This window comes from Rana temporaria, chromosome 8, assembly GCF_905171775.1.
Source record: "Rana temporaria chromosome 8, aRanTem1.1, whole genome shotgun sequence".
In the NCBI taxonomy this organism is placed as follows: Eukaryota; Metazoa; Chordata; class Amphibia; order Anura; family Ranidae; genus Rana; species Rana temporaria.
The window spans coordinates 110,037,011-110,049,195 of NC_053496.1; positions in this window are offsets into that span (position 1 = coordinate 110,037,011).

The following is a 12,185-nucleotide window of genomic DNA, read 5'->3' on the forward strand; positions in this document are numbered from 1 at the left end:
AATCATTTCAGTAAATAAATATACAAAATTTACAACTAATAATCTAATCCAGCTGTTTCTCAAACAACATAATTGCTTCTCCCTTAAATACAGTATAAAATAATACTTCTCCTGTGTACTGAACATGTGCTATACATGATGAAAGACAGGTAGATCATTTATAATCTGAAAGAATGTAATTGAGACATCAATAGCTATTGATTTCCTCATCTGCCTTGTGGACCTGGGGAGCCATTCTTGGATTACGTACAAAATGAAGGTAATTTTGCATTATTTATCTGCTATCTTCAACATACAGCATTGAGAGTCTATGTTCCTTTGTGATAGACTAGCTTCAGGGTCTTGGTTGAACATAACAATGACATAAAGGGGAAAGAGGCACACTGCTGCTCTCCAACTTGGACACGGTGGTTGTTTAAAAGAAGCACATAGACCTTACTGTGCCATTACAATGCCTTTGTTACATATATTTTCTCAGTGACGTTGTACATTTGAAACGTGTAACTAGAGAGATTTAATAAAGCAAAAAGCTAGTTTCATAATTGCAACATTTAACCACATTGGGCCAGATTCTCTAAGATCCTGCGGCGGCGTCGCGTAAGCTATTTACACTACGCCGCCCCAACTTACAGGAGCAAGTGCTGTATTCCCCAAACACTTGCTCCGTAGTTTGCGGCGGCGTAGTGTAAAAGGCCCAGCATATCCCCGCGTAATTCAAAGGGGGCGGCTTGTATTTAAAATAAGCGCGCCCCCGTGCCGATCGAACTGCGCATGCGCCGGGCTTAAAATAGCCCAGTGCGCATGCTCCAGTTCTCGACGGAAAACGTCAATGACGCCGACATGTGTGTCATTGACGTAAAGTCGTATTCAAGAACGACTTAGGAAAACGACGTACCCGACGGGAAAAGACGACGCGGACCCGACGCCATACTTAACATGGCATACGGCGGACTGGTGTAAGGTTACCCCTCATATAGCAGGGGTAACCTTACGCCTACGCAAACGACGTAAGCGACGGCTACGCGACGCAAATTCGTTCGGGAATCGGCGTATCAGGCTCATTGGCATAAACAAATGAGACCTGAACGTAAACGCCACCTAGCGGTCGGCGTTGTATTGTATTTAGGATCCGACGGTGTAAGTGAATTCACCAGTCGGATCCTCGCCTAAATCCGTCGTATCTTGATTTGCGAATACAAAACAATGATACAACGGCGGGAAATTCGAATTACGCCAGTGTATCAGTAGATACTCCGGCGTAACTCATCTGAGAATCTGGCCCACTATTATCAAAGTAATAGTCTGACTTTAAGTTCTGGGTGACAACTATTGGGATCCCATTACATCATTGAGTGTATAACAGCACTTTATAAAAGCAATTATACATCAGACTGTCATTTGGTGAGAGTGAAGCCACGGGAACAGATGAATGTCAGTTTTTTTTGTTTTGTTTTTGTGAATGAATAGGGGTACTATATACTGTAAGTATGTTTATATTCTGTGTGCAGATACACATATGTAATAGAAGTTTTATTTTTCAAATGTTTATCTTTGTCCTGAGGTTTATTTGTGTACTGGTTAGGGTTTCCCATTGAAGAATATGGCTAAGACTCAGGAATTGGAACAGGGACCTCCCCCAAAGGTCAAAGGTCAGAAGGCGGGTTCCCAGAGGTCAAAGGTCACAGGGCGTGGCTGACCCACCCCCACCAAAGTGTACCGCCAACCCCAACTAAGTCGGGGAATGAACAAGTCGAGCAAAACTGCACAGAACAGGTAAGTATAACATGCCATTTTTAAATATACAAAAAAAACAAGGCTTTAATATCACTTTAAACTCGCAAGTGCTGCAAAGAAGCACAATGTTTTGTGTGCATGCTGCGTAAAATGCAACCTGCTGGCATTTCAGCCCATTCATTTTGAAAGGGCTGTTTAAAGCGGATGTCCGCTGAAAAAAAAATATTAAAAGCCAGCAGCTACAAATACTGCAGCTGCTGACTTTTAATATTAGGACACTTACCGTATTTATTGGGGTATAGCGCGCTCCCGCGTATACCGCGCACCCCTAAAGTTGCCCCCGAAATTCCTGTAAAAAAAAATGTTATATGATTTTATTACTTACAGTTTTGGTATCTTCCCAGCGTCCATCGTCCGGTCCGGTGTCCGTCTGCGGCTTTGGTGGTGTCCTCCCGGCTTCTCCAGCGCGCGCCTCAAGTCGAGTCCCCGCTTCCCGCGCTCAGTTCAAACGCCTCCGCTGATATATACCGAGTGCAGTACACTCGGGTACATTCGGCAAGGCTCGGCTTTGCTCGCGCTCTGTGAAGTTTATGCGTGAGCACGAGCGAAGCCGAGCCTAGCCGAATGTACCCGAGTGTACTGCACTCGGTATATGTTGGTGCAGGAATTCAAACTGACCCCGGGAAGCGGCTATCGGCGTATATCGCGCACCCACGATTTTCCCCTTATTTTAAGGGGAAAAAAGTGTGCGATATACGCCGATAAATACGGTACCTGTCCTGGAGTCCAGCGCCGTCCGCAGCAGAGGACGACCGATCGCTCGTCACTCTGCTGCCCCCACCGCCATCCTCGGTGAGGGAACCAGGAAGTGAAGCACTCCGGCTTTATTGCCCGGTTCCCTACGGAGTATGCGCAAGTCGTGCTACGCCTGCCGATTGGCTCCCGCTGTGTACTGGGAGCCGCGTGTTCCCAGAACACAACGGGGGGGGGGAGGTGACGTCATGCCTGCAGTCTGCCCGAGACTGTGTGGCCGGCAGTGGGTGCAAATACCTGTCTTTAGACAGGTATCTGCACCCCCCTCCCCCCTGAAAGGTGTCAAATGTGACACCGGAGGGGGGGAGGGTTCCGATCAGCGGGAGTTCTACTTTAGGGTGGAGCTCCGCTTTAATGCAGCACGCTGCAACATGCATCAATGCATGGCAGTGGAAGATGTGAATTTGCATGCTCTCTATTATAAATTCTACCTATACAATTTAATTTGGAAAGATGAACTGTGGTATGTCTGTGCATTTTATTTGGCATTTGTGTGAAAAAAAAAACGAAAAAAAAAAAACATTGCTAGCTCCATCAAAGCCTTTCATTGTCTGTTATAATTAGCCATCTCTTGTGTACTATCCTAAAGCTATTTCACATCTCTTAATATTCTAGATCATTATGTCAAAATAATCTGCACATACTTCTTCACATTTCTGCCACGATCTATAAAAAATCATCGCCAATTAGCCATAAGTGATGATCAATTAAAATCTGCAAGACAGGAAGGGGATGTCACACCACTGTTATCGAGATTTGTGGAGTTTATATGAATTAATTACTAATTAGCTTGTTATGTCCAATCACTTACTTACTAATAAAATAATGTCTTGTATAACAAGCATGCTCGGTGAAGCAGATTTATAACATGTGAAAGAAACAAAGTGCCATAAATGGTATGTAAGTATATTTATAACAGGACTTTTGGTTAAACAGCTGGAAATAAATCCTATTTTATTTAATACTAACTGTTGTAATATAAAGAATAAGGTACTTGCTTAGAGGTCATATGATAATTCCATTAGCGGTATTCTTCTGCTTATATGACCATTAAAAGCTTTTCTTTCTACACTTATTTTTAGTATTAGCGGTGGTGATTTTCAGAGCAAAGCCCCAATCACCAAGAACAAGTGCAAAATCTTATCTTGATTATTAAAGCCTTTAATTTAACATCCCCTAACACTTATGCCGCGTACACACCATCACTTTATGTGATAAAAACGTCACTTTAATTGACTGTGTGTGGGGGAAAACGTCGTTTTATGTCTTGTAAAAAACGACCAAAAAAAATTGAAGCATGCTTCAATTTTATGTATCGTTTTTCAAAAGTGCACTTTTTACTTCACAGAAATTGACCGTGTGTAGCAAAAAACGTCGTTTTCTAAGACGTTTTTTAATCCACGCATGCCCAGAAGCTACTTATGAAGCAAGCTTCAATGGTAAAACGTGGTGGAACGTAACCTCACTTTGCAAGATCATTGTGAGAAAACGATGGTGTGTAGGCAACTTCGTCTTTGAAAATTGAAGTTTCAAAAACGTCATTTTTTACTTCACAGAAAGTGTCGTTTTTTTTCATCACATAAAGTGATGGTGTGTACGCGGCATTAGGATTCTTGTCAATTTTGTTTATTGGAATTTAACAAATTACAAAAATAAGTTCAAATACAGAACAGAAAGAGAACATGTCTGGGTATAACAGAGGATTATGGCTCCATAATATAACTTAAAATGGCATATGTTACCTAACTTTATAAAGAATTATTATTTTAAAAGATAGTTCTCTGTATTAAGAGAGGCGTTAACCATACAATGAACACTAAAAAATATATTGAAGCCTTAGGCCTTGTACTCACGACCGGATCTGTGCGCTGGAAACTGTCTGCCCGACAGTTTCCGGCGTACAAGGCTGATTTGTGTTTTGTTCCGCTGGCGTGTACACACCAGCGGACCAAATTCCCGTCGTACCGGAACGCGTGCACGTAAACTACGTACGACGTCACTATAAAGGGGAAGACCAAAGTTAATGGCGCCGCCCTCTGTTCCTCTTTTGCTAGTTACGGGTTTGCTCGTGTTAGTGAAGGTTTGGTTAGAGCTGATTCGCGCTTCTCGGTCTCCAGGCTTTGACAGCGTGTATTCACGGGTTCAGTGCGTGTGCTTGCGGTAACGTAGTTGTCATTCGGCTATAGGCAAGCAGGTTGTTTCTGCTTTAGCAGTTGCATCCTGTGCGCTCGTATCTGTTTGTCACGCGTTTGTCGCAGGTAGTGCTGGATTTGCGAGTGCTTTCTGTTTCAGTGTGTTCTTGACTGACCAGCCGGCCGGTTTGAAGCCATGATGGAGCAGCAGCGTCAATTTTCGCGAGTTGGTGCTGTTTATGGGATGGCTGCTGGATATGTTCATTTGTCCAGTACTTTGGCCAGAAACAGGGGGCGGAGGCGTTTCTGGACCAAGAATTGGTTGCGCCAGCGTGACCAGTTCTCACATATGCCTCTGCTTAGGGAACTCCAGGAGAATAATCCTAATGACTTTAGGAATTTTCTCCGCATGACGGACCCCGTATTCAACAGTCTGCTGGAACTTCTGTCCCCCTATATCACGAGGCAGGACACTGTGATGCGCCAAGCCATCACGGCCGAGCAGAGGCTTATTGCCACGTTGCGGTACCTGGCGACTGGGAGGAGCCTGCAGGACCTCAAGTTCTCGACAGGCATCTCTCCGCAGGCGCTTGGGGTCATCATACCGGACACGTGTGCTGCCATCATCAAAGTTATGCATGAGGAGTATATTAAGGTAAGTTTCCTGGCTGTAATAATGTTGCTAACTAACTTTATTTTTAATTTCCCAGATATGCTGTGTGTTTAACTAACGTTACCTTTTCTCCCTATGCATGTTGATATAAGCTTTACATGTTTTATTCTTGGCCTACCTGCATATTTGTCCCTTACCCAATATTAACCTGTCCAGCATGCTATCCTAGGGACAAACCCACCTTGCCATTTTTTCAAACAGGACTTTTTGTTTTTTGTGTCCCCCCCCCCCCCCTTCAAACTTTTATTGTCCCCATCAGAGGGCTGTGGAGTCTCTTAATGAAGTGGCCCTATATATTTCATTTCCCAAATTCTCCATGCACATTTTTCTAATGCAATTTTAATACTGTGAACTGTCACAAGGATGCTTGTAGGATGTTTTTGTTACAAAGTACTAAATCTCTATTTTTGTTTGTCCCCACAGCTACCCTCCACACCACAGGAATGGCAGTCTGTGGCTTCCCAATTTGCCCAGCGGTGGGATTTTCCAAACTGCGGTGGAGCAATAGATGGGAAACACGTCCGCATTGTGCCCCCACCCCGCTCGGGGTCCTACTATTATAATTACAAGGGTTATCATAGTATTGTGTTGATGGCGGTGGTATCGGCACAGTATGAGTTTCTATATGTGGACGTGGGGAAGAACGGCCGGATGTCTGATGGGGGAGTGTTCGCACGGACTGATTTCTATGATCGTCTCCAAGCTGGTGGTCTGGCATTGCCACCAGATGAAGATAATGTGGAAGGACTTCCGTTTGTGTTCCTAGCGGACGAGGCTTTCGGGCTTGGTCCTCACCTCATGCGGCCTTTTCCCCAGAGGACCCTCACCTCAGAGAGGAGTGTGTTTAATTTTCGGTTGGGCAGGGCTCGGAGGGTAGTCGAGAATGCCTTTGGGATACTCACCAACCGGTTCCGCCTGTTCAGGACATCGATACATCTGGCGGAATATAAATTGGACACCGTTGTATTTGCCTGCTGCATTTTGCACAACTTTTTACGCAGGCACTCCCAGACGTACCTACCCGACATCGGTTCTGAGGCAAGACTACCCTCAGATCCCCTTCCCGGGCTGGACACTGGTCGCGCTGGCTTGGCCCCCCAATCAGCTCGTGAGGTACGCGACAAATATGTTGAGTACTTCATGGGTCGGGGGGCCATTGCTATGCCAGATCATATTTCTTTCTAATTCGGCCCCCAAAGAAAGGAATATTCTAAAAAATAATAAATAATTAGACCATTGGACTTTATACAGTTGTTTGTCATTAATGCTTTTTCTCTTTTTCTGTCTTCCTGGTTCTCTAACTAACTTCTTCAATTGTAATGCATAATTGATTTCTCCACTTTTAGTAACTAACCACATTTTGCACAGTATTCACTCATCTACAAACAGGGTATTGAGTCTAGAAATAAGAAGCAACTCCATTTGTAAATTTTGAGGTCAAGTATTTTAATTTTTGCTTGTTCATGACCCCAAAAATTATTTTATAGTTTTTTCATTACTCCCTGCTTTTGTACTTAGGAGTCTACAAAATTTTTTTAGAAATTTTTTTTTTTTCAGGTAATTCAACCAAAAATATTATGCAGATTATACATTTATTAACAAGTTCACTTTTTTTTTTAGCAAATATAGTTAGATTTATTGTTTACATATATATATATATATATATATAGATTATTTTTGGTGGGGTGTTTACCGCCTTAATTTTTTTTTTTGGGCATATTTTTTATGCACAAAAAACAATAATTTTTTGACCATTTTTTTTGTTTTTGGTGTGTTTTTCTAAAAGTAAATTTTTAGGTGAGATTTTGGAGTCAAATCTCTACTTCACTAAATTCAGTGATTAGAGAGATTTATAATTCTATATATATATATTTAAAAATTTTTGGCGTTGTTTATTCTTTATGGTCTAAACTTTATAGTATCCCAAAATGTTCAACATGGTCAAAAAGTAACAAAATCCAATTCCAAAAATATAAAAACTCACAACAGCAGTCAGTCATGGTGTGCTTTCACACTGGAACACGCCAAAATTGGAAGATACACACATTCAGTGCAAACTCGCCAAATGTCATTGGTTCAACAGACAAATGGCCACATGTGCTATCTGACATCATGGGTGATCAATGTCTGTGTTCTGTGGGAGCAAACCCTTCCTCTCAACTACTTGAGGATGGAGGAGGGGGTTGGACCCACAAAGCACAGACATTAGATATTCTGTGATGGCAGATAGCACATGTTGGCACACTGTGTGTGTATCTTCAAATTTTGGCGTATTCATTATTCAAACTGTAAAAATGTTTGTGGGGGCGGGGGATGGGCGGGGGGTGTTTCAGTCTTTGACACGGCCCATCATGTCAATAATGTTTTTAAAATTAGATTCGATCACCATCATTCTTTGCCGCATATTGTCCATTTCCGTGCTGCATTCCAAAAGGACATTTGTTACATTCTGTTCCATGAGAAACATCCTTTCACGCATATTGTGCATTTCAGTGCTGCACTCCATTACCTGCTGAATAATTATAGCAGCACTTGCACGTGAAAATATTGGCACACCATCCTCCTCCCCTAAAAAAAAAAAAAAAAATGGCATTTACAACATTATTTTTCGATGAGGCCTATCTACATATGTTTTTTTGAAGCAAGCTAGGGTGACACTGACCTGATGGGCTTCTCCTTTCCACCTCTTCGACATCTTCTATCACTCCTCCTTCTTCCACCACCTCCCCATCATCTTCTATCACTCCTCCTTCTTCCACCACTTCCCCATCATCTTGGACTCCTCCTTCATCCATCAATCCACCTTCTTTCAATTCGCCAAATTGTTCTTCCGCCACTTGCCCTTCATCTGCTATAACTTCTAAGTCCAAAATTACTTCTTCCTCCTCTCTTCCTTCCTTCTTTCTTCCTTCCTCCTCTCCTTCCACATCCTCCTCTCCTTCCACATCCTCTTCTCCTTCCACATCCTCTTCTCCTTCCACATCCTCTTCTCCTTCCACATCCTCTTCTCCTTCCACATCCTCCTCCTCCTCCACATGTTGAGATGGCAGATTTTGGCCTTGTCTGGCCCTCTCTGCCTCCTCCAAATGCTGGCGACTTCTTTCCCCTGAAATAAACCAAAAAAAATGTAGACTCATCTGCACACAGATATTGGAGAGCATAAATCGCACACATTGCTTAGAAGATGCTTTCATTTAGTTACTTTTATCTTTCACCAAACCTACATTTTGCAATTACTTCTATATGGCAAGCTCTGATCCTGCCCCTTTTTAGCAAAGTGACACACATGGATGTCCCCCCTAAACTGTATTTCTGGGAGACCCTACCAAAACCCATTTTTGATTTGGGGAGACACAGGTGCTCTGCATTGCAGATGTGAAAACATCTGCTTTATTACCACTGTTTTTAGAATGAATCCTGTTTGCCTTTCCCATTCTCATACTTTTTTTTTCTAGAACTAGCTTTTACACAATGTTTACAAACAAAGTTTTTGGCCAGTGAGCCATGTCCAGGTGTGTTGTTCCTGGAATAACCGAGCCTTTCTGAGAAACTATGTGATGTTACGTTGTTTACTAAGAACACTATTTGTAAATATGTAGTTATTTATGTCCTAAAAAATAAATGACAACATGTCTTTAAAATTACAAGCAGGCCAAGGAGGCAGATGGTGAAATATACATGGCAACACATTATTGCAGACAATCACCCCCCCCCCCAACCCCAATATATATTTACTTACTTTTACGCAGAATTTTAAGTATTTTCTTCATCTTATGTGGCTCCCTCAATTTTAAGTCTGACCATCGTTTCCTCAGCTGTTCCTTGGACCTGGTGATCCCAAACATCCTCTGCATTCTCCTCGCCACCTTGTCCATAATATGTGCCTTTCGGCGGTTAGGGGTCTTGTATGGCCCTAATTCACCATCATAGTCCTTCTTTCGCATGATGTAAACTAACTCCACCATTTCCTGGAACCGCATATTAGTGGCTTTATATCTTCTTTGCCTTGATCGGGACGTCCCTGCCTCTGTCCCTTCACTTGTGGCATGAGAGCATCGTGCCCGCTCGTGTGACATCGCCATCTTTCCTTTCCCACAGAGATTATGGGCGTGGAAAAGATGAATTCTTACGCCATGGGCGGAGAAGAGGGCGGCGTTTAATACATACGCGGAGTGTAGAGAATGCAAACAACGTGTTTACGTCGGTTACGCGGAGAATCTTCGAGCGCATCCAGAACATACACAGTTAACGCCATATTTCCTAAACTCATTGATTAGGGGCCTCGCAAAGGTGACGAGGGCGGGGTTTAATAAATACGCGGAGTGTTTAAAAGGTTTACGCCGTGATTACGCATCTTACGCGGTAATTAGGCGAGCGTGAGAAACGAGGAGCGAGAGACAGGAAGGTAAGGAAATTAAAAATGTGATCAGCAGAGGCCTTGAAAATGTAGACACATGGGATGGGGGTTTGTGCTGTTGGTTGCACCCTTTTTAAGCTATTCTGTCTATGGGGTACCACAATGTTATTTTGGTTTCCAAATGCTTTTGGACACCTCACAAAATAGAGATGTGAACAATGCTGTACCTCATTGACAAGTTTTTGAATGGTGTATTCAGATCAGGCAAAGTATTGTTCAAGTGTTGGTTGTACAGAGGTCATTAGGAAGTGTCTTTTATGTCATCCATTGTCAGGGGCAGGAGATCTACACATGAAAGAGTGCCTAGATGAAAACTGTCATTTGTAAGCATTGTTTATTTTTCTATATTTAAAATATTTACTGCAATGTGAACAATGGCTCTGCATCTAGCAAATCAATGTTTGGTACAAGCAATGCGGCCGAGCTGCCAATCATTGTTTAAACAAGAGAGACTGTGTTTGTAATTAGATATAGGTAATAAATTTGAAGACACATATTAGATCAAGGTCAACGCTGATCCTTTGTAATATTTATTTTTCTGTGGTTTATGTTTTTGTAATCTAGACTCAAAAAGAAATATAATTTTTGAAAAATTACAATGGACCTCCTACAAAGCAAGGAATCTATAGAGGCCTTACTCCAAAAATATCAGGAGACGCCCATCCTGTGGAATTCCAAGCACTCTTTATATTGCAATAAAGAGGTACGAGCGGCAGCACTAGAAGAGCTAGCAAATTATATGCAAACTTGGGTGCCAGGATGCACTGCCAACATGGTGAAGGATAAACTTGCCAACCTCAGAAGCACATACAGGAGAGCATACAAAGCTAATAAAAGCAAAAAATCGGGAGCAGCAGCAAGACAAGCAAAGGAACCCAAACTGTGGTATTATAAACAGATGGCTTTTTTGCGGGACGAAATGGAAGGCAGGAAAACGATGTCCAGTCTTTCTTCCAACCTTTCCTCCATGCTACCTTCCAGCGGACCTTCCCCAGATGACCACAGCCCTGCAGAGTCGGAGGAAGAGGGCCTGGCTGACAGAGATGCAGATCTGCCACCCTTCGATGAGGAGGTATAGTAGTTTCCTCTATATTTCTGGCGTAAATAATTCTTGGTGGATTAATGATTAGATATTGTAAAAAAAAAAACAAGCTGGGAAAAAGCAAAAAAAAAGGTGTTCAGACAAATAGGTGTCAGAGATGACAACTGCAGGGGTCAGAAGTAGAGTGTATTCAAGTAATAATGAACAGAAAATACAAAACGAAAAACATGAAAATGAGTGTGGTTTTATTAAGCGAAATTGTAAAAAATGTCCTTTTTTTCCACACAGGAAGAAGAGATCAGCCAGGAGGTGGCAGATCCTCAGGTGTCTGTCAGCCAGGAGGAGGCCGGGGTCAGTGGCAGCCAGGAGGAGGCCGGGGTCAGTGGCAGCCAGGAGGAGGCCGGGGTCAGTGGCAGCCAGGAGGAGGCCGGGGTCAGTGGCAGCCAGGAGGAGGCTGGGCCCAGTGGCCTGCAGCAGGTCCACCCGGCCAGGAGAACCACCACCAGCCAGTCTTCTCCCCCCCAGGTGAGGCCATCAGGCCGAAGGAGGCAGTTGAGGCCTGTGGAGGAGGCAAGCCTCCGCATGATCCAGGAGGCAAGCGCCATCATGAGGGCCCCCCTCAACCCCACAGAGGCCTTCAGTGCCTCATTGGCCCATGATTTAAATGAAGGGGAGGAGGACCAGAGAAGACTGGCAAAGGCCCTGATGAACCAGGTCCTTTGGTGGATGCAGAGGGGCCTGCTGACCCCAGACACTGGGCTATGTGACCCGGCCCGGCTTGCGGAACACCATCCTCCTGCTGCCACATCAACCCCACCTGCAAGACCCCGTGTTCGATCCGCTGGAAGGCTGCCTGGAGGGAAGGCTGGAAAGAGGAGGAAACGTTGATTTTCTGCCTTCCATTTCCTTCCACATAAAGGACATCTTGTTTGTACTACCACAGTTTGGGTTCCTTTGTTTGTGTGCTGCTGCTTCATATTTTTGTGTTTGGCTCCTGAGGCTTGGAAGTTTATCCTTCACCATGTTGGAAATGCAAGTTTGCATATAGTTTGCTATCTATTCTAGTGCTGCCGTTCTTTTTATTTTTTGTGATGACATTTGCCTGAATAAAAGGCTTTTTGCTTTCATTTGAAAACATGTCTATTGTTTGTTATACTGTGGGGATTATTAGGCAGCAAACCTTTAATAAATATACAATGGGTAATTTACAAAGGACACACTCCTTGGGGGGGGGGGGGACATTTGGTGTGCCAACATGGTTTAATATTCTCTAATGAAACACCAAAAAAAAAAAAAAAAAAAAAAAAAATTGAAAAAAACATGTAAAAAAAAAATATTTTAAATGGTGACATAACTAGAAACAACAAAAAAAAA